Raw genomic sequence first — 5786 nt, forward strand, 5'->3', positions numbered from 1 at the left:
ATTCGTACCACACCAAGAAACGAGCAATAGCAAGATCAATTGCATAACAGAAAACCAGAAAACTTGAGAAACGAAAAAAGCAAAATAACATTACAAAAAGATGGCCATCTTCGAGTATCTCGAGTTTTTCTTGATCGTTCCCCTGATAATTTACCTTTCCTATTTAATAAACAGAAGGGGGAAAAAGAGCCACGAGCCGACGAATTGGCCTGTCTTGGGGATGCTGCCGGCGGTTCTTCAGAATCTCAATCGGGCACATGATTATGCGACAGAGGTTTTAATTGAATGCGGGGGCACGTACATGTTCAAAGGCCCCTGGTTTAGCAACACAGACATGCTCTTCACCTGTGATCCTGCCAACATCCACCACGTTTTCAGCAAAAATTTCTCAAACTATCCAAAGGGTCCTGAATTCAGGAAGATTTTCGAAATCTTGGGAGATGGGATTTTCAATGCTGATTTTGAACTCTGGGAAATTCACAGGAGAACGACTATTTCTCTGTTGACTCATTCCAAATTCCACAGTTCCCTGGAAAGTACTGTTTGGGGAAAGGTGGAAACCGGGCTCCTCCCTGTTCTTGCCTCCTTCTGTAAACAGGGAGCTGAAGTTGATTTGCAAGATATTTTCCAAAGGTTTACTTTCGATAATATTTGCAAGGTTGTGCTGGACTTTGACCCCAGCAGCTTGTGCGTCGAATTGCCTCACATTCCTTGTGAAAAGGCGTTCAGTCATTCGGTGGAACCCCTGCTGCTTCGACACATAGTCCCTGAAAGCATTTGGAAGCTGCAAAAACGGCTGAAAATCGGCAGTGAGAAGCAGCTAATGGAAGCATCTCAGAATTTCGACGATTTCATCTATCCGCTTATTAGCTTGAAGAACGGAGAGCAAGAGAATGATACTAATCTATTGACAGTTTTCAGGAAGGTGTATGAAGAAAAACATGTTGGTCCTTCCAGCGGTCTAAGAGACTTCTTGAAGGACACGTCCCTAAGTTTGATATTTGCAGGCAGAGACACAACGAGTACTTGTCTTACATGGCTTTTCTGGCTAATTGCTAGAAACCCTTTGACGGAAACCAAGATTCTGGAGGAGATCCACACCGTATTGCACTTAAAGGAGGATAAGAAATGGCGGCGCTTCAATGTCGAAGAGTCCCACAAGCTAATTTACCTGCACGGAGCGTTGTGCGAGTCTCTCAGGCTATTTCCTCCCGTAGCTCTGGAGCACAAGGCTCCAACTAAACCTGATATTCTCCCGAGTGGTCATTACCTCCCTGCAAATGCGAAGCTGATATTTTCTTTCTATTCAGTGGGAAGAATGGAGACAGTGTGGGGAAAAGATTGCTTAGAATTCAGGCCTGATAGGTGGATTGCGCCTGGAGGAAGAATCAAACACGAACCATCTTACAAGTTTCCAGCTTTCAACGTTGGACCAAGAACCTGTCTGGGTAAAGAAATGGCTTTCATTCAGATGAAAATGGTGGCCGCTGCTATCATATATCATTACCGCATTGAGCTTGTGGAGGGGAATCAGGTGTCTCCTCGTGTCTCAATCATACTTCAGGCCAAACCTGGATTGAAGGTCAGGTTAACCAAAAGAGATATCTGATCTTCGAGGAATGGCCATTGCGACGTGTTCTGTATATTTCTTGGCGGTAAGAATCGGGTGTCATAAAGACAGGGGTGATGTCTCAAGAATGCGTGTGTTTGTAATGATTTTGTGAAGTTCAATTCTATCAAATGTGTGTCTAATGCAATTTTACCCATTTGTAATATTGTAAATAAATAAATTATCCTCTTATAAAAAGAATAATAATTTATCTCTCATTGTTTTTTAAAATAAAATAATTTTTGTTTCAAATGAGGTAAATTGCTATATTTTAAAAAATATAAGGAGATAAATTGCTATTTATTTTTTTATAAAGGGATAATTTATTCATTTGCTATAATATCACATGGAATTGCTTGCATTTTTCCCTATCAAATGTTACCTCCTTTATTATAGTTGTGTGAATGAAGCGCACTCCGTACACCGAATTCATTCTATGATTTCTCTCTCATGAGTATAGGTTTTGATTAGTGAAAGTACGAGGAATTCTACTTCATATCAGATTTCATCAAATCTTAACTGAATATATGATAAATTTAATATATTTTGCAAGATAATTAATATATAATTTAAGAAAAAATAATCAATTACATCATCATATCTCACTCAAGCAGCAAAGCTACACGACCGCAACGGAACCTGGAAGACAGGATTTTGACATATTGAGCAGTACCATGAGAGCAGTTGAAGTAAATGGTGATGATGGTGATGATGCACCTAATATTTCTCATAAGGCTTGGAGAGACAATCTGTTTAATTTAATCGTGGCAGGTAAAGATACAATAAGCGCAACTCTTACTTGGTTTTTTTGGCTCCTAGCAACACATCCTGCAGAAGAAGAAAAGATTCGACTAGAAATCTGCACAAATTTTCAAGTAGGAAAATGGAAATTCACCAACATGAAGGAGCTAAGGAAACTGATATATTTGCATGGCGCTCTGTGCGAAGCGTTGCGCCTCTTCCCTCCGGTAGCAATTCAACATAAAGCTCCAGTTGAGCACGATATCCTTCCAACTGGCCATCACATAAAACCAAATACAATAACGCTCTTGTCGTTCTATGCAATGGGTAGGATGGAATATAAACAAAGATTTAATGTTTGTTCTATTTAATTCCAACATTTAACGTTTGTTCTATTTAAAAGATTTAATATAAACAAATAAAGCTTGAATATAAGATTCTTTGCTCGGGTGAAATTAGAAGTTGAGATTTATCTCAACTTGATTAGTAAAGAACTGATAGAAATAAATTCATTCTATTTTGATTTACTTAACAATTAAATATATTTTTTGCATGCAATTTATTTTATTTGTTCTAAACACGTGGAAGTATTTAAAATTTACGTTATTCCCCATCATACTAAATAATTTAAAGAAAAGGTTTTTTTTTTGTTTTCGTCTCCTATCCTTTTTATACTTTCCCTTGCTACAAAAATAAAAAAGATTATCAACAAAAATTGAGTTTTAATATTGTCAATAATTGTATATATTTAGTAGCAAAAAAAAATATTTTATCACAATATTGAATTTTATAATTTAAAAAGTAATGATTAGTTTTGAAAATTATAGTATTGTTCTTGTAAATACAATTTTCATTGTACATGTGTTACTCATTTTCTATAATAATGACAATTTTAATCACAATTTTGGTCATTAATAACAATAGTGGGACAAGACCAAAGCTATTATCTTTTAATATATATTTTTTGTGACTATTTTAAAATTATTACTTAATATTTTGTTACTAATATTATAATTTAGTGCAGCGCATTTCCTCTCAAAGAATGGGAAGCATTTATTGGCCCACAATAATTTCATCAACTATTTAAACAGAGAATGACCCAAGAAAAGATCATCCACTGCTCATTTTAGGTCGTAGTTACAGATCAAGTATGGAAGTTGTGTACAATACAGCAACAGTCATTTCTATTGTTCTCTACTTAATGCTTCTATGTTACAGGTATGCTGTTGGGAGAAAGGAGAAAAGTTCATTACCCACCAACTGGCCTATTCTTGGCATGATTCCGGCGCTGCTCAAAAATATTGGCCGATTGCACCAGGTTACAACAGAGGTATTAGAGCAGAGTGGGGGCACAATTTGGTTTAAAGGACCTTGGTTTGCTAATATGGATATGATGGTCACTAGTGATCCAGCCAATGTCCATTACATATTGACTAAGAACTTCCCCAACTTCTCCAAAGGTCCTGAATTTAAGAAGATATTCGATATTTTCGGAGATGGGATTTTTGCTGCAGAACATGAATCATGGGAAAGCCAGAGGAGAAGTACTAAAGCACTAATGATGCAGCCGGGGTTCCAGGAATTGGTTGCGACAACCAGCTGGAACAAGGTCGAAACAAGCCTAATCCCCATTATGGAGCTCGTTTCAGAAACTGGAACGGAAGTGGACGTGCAAGAACTATTTCAGCGTTTCGCCTTTGATTGTTCTTGTATTTTGGTTTTAGGCCATGATCCCACTTCCTTGAGCAAAGAGTTGCCTCATTTACCACACGAGAAAGTATTTGCAGATGTTGGGGAAGCAGTGTTATACAGGCATATACTCCCTCAAATTGTCTGGAAGCTGCAAAGGTGGCTTCAAGTTGGGAAAGAGAGAAAGTTGAAAGAAGGTATGGAGCATTTTGATCGATTTTTATGTCACTGTTTCTCACTCAAGCAGCAAGGCGACACGGCCGCAACGGAACCTGGAAGACAGGATTTTGACATATTGAGTAGTACCATGAGAGCAGTTGAAGTAAATGGTGATGATGCACCTAATATTTCTCAAGTGTCTTGGAGAGACAATATGTTTAATTTAATCGGTGCAGGTAAAGATACAATAAGCGCAACTCTTACTTGGTTTTTTTGGCTTCTAGCAACACACCCTGCAGAAGAAGAAAAGATTCGACTGGAAATCTGCACAAATTTTCAAGTAGGAAAATGGAAATTCACCAACATGAAGGAGCTAAGGAAACTGATATATTTGCATGGCGCTCTGTGCGAAGCGTTGCGCCTCTTCCCTCCGGTAGCAATTCAACATAAAGCTCCAGTTGAGCACGATATCCTTCCAACTGGCCATCACATAAAACCAAATACAATAACGCTCTTGTCATTCTACTCAATGGGTAGGATGGAATCAATCTGGGGTAAAGATTGCCTCCAGTTTAAACCAGGGAGATGGATTTCTGAGACGGGAAGCATCAAAATTGAACCATCTTACAAGTTTACAGCGTTTAATGCGGGTCCGAGGAGTTGTTTGGGGAAGGAAATGTCCTTCACTCAAATGAAAATTGTTGCAGCAGCCATTATTAGCCGTTTTAAGGTTCAGGTAGCAGCAGGTCATCCTGTATGTCCAAATGCTTCAATCATACTTCACATGAAACGTGGACTCAAGGTTAAGGTTTCAAAATATGAATGAAGCACCATATGGTAATGAGTTATGTGACAAAATTTGAAGGAAGTACTACTCAGAAATTTCAATTACGAGTGCCTCAATAATGAAGCAAGGAATACGGCACCAAAATGAAGTTGAAAATCTGATTCTGTCAGTGTATTTGTTTAACAAGTTGATCAACTTCCAATCTCTATATGTAACACATGATATCATATAAGAACGATTGTTTATTAGACTTTGAGGTAACACCAATGGTATTTGCGTAATTTTTCAACTCATCATCATCATTGACGACTATCACTCTCACTCCATCAACTCATTCGTTATTGTCCACTCTGGTCTCACTTACTCTTCTATAATCCGCTTATTTGGATCATCACTTTACTTCAAAAAATATATATATATAATATTTAATCAAAATTAATTATTATAATTAAAAATGAATAATTAGTGACTAAAGTCTCACAATAGTCACACAATAATTATTGATTATAAATTTTAGGCATGGTATAATCTAAGATCTTTTCTAACCAGTATACAAACCCTCTGGAAAAGACGAAGGGGAGACTTTGGAACGAAAGAAGAAAGAAAAGTGAAAAATGAACATTGTTCTTCTATTTATCAATATTTTGGAATTGTCTAGTTATAAATAATTGGTAATCCATTTTGCATCATTTTCATATTTTGTTTTTTAGTCCCTAAATTTTGGTTGTAGCATCAAATATATTCATGAACTTATGAAATAAAATAGCTAATAATATTAAAATTAAAAGGCAATAGGATAAT

General features: G+C 36.9%; 2 pseudogenes; both read left to right on the plus strand.

Moving 5' to 3' along the window:
* Positions 1-1827, plus strand: LOC105175175 (alkane hydroxylase MAH1 pseudogene; annotated as a pseudogene).
* Positions 1828-3410: 1583 nt separating this feature from the next.
* On the plus strand, positions 3411-5248 carry LOC105175080 (alkane hydroxylase MAH1 pseudogene; annotated as a pseudogene).
* The last annotated feature ends 538 nt before the right edge of the window (positions 5249-5786 follow it).

The sequence above is a fragment of the Sesamum indicum genome, linkage group LG12 (assembly GCF_026168435.1).
Source record: "Sesamum indicum cultivar Baizhima isolate 11 linkage group LG12, ASM2616843v1, whole genome shotgun sequence".
NCBI lineage: Eukaryota > Viridiplantae > Streptophyta > Magnoliopsida > Lamiales > Pedaliaceae > Sesamum > Sesamum indicum.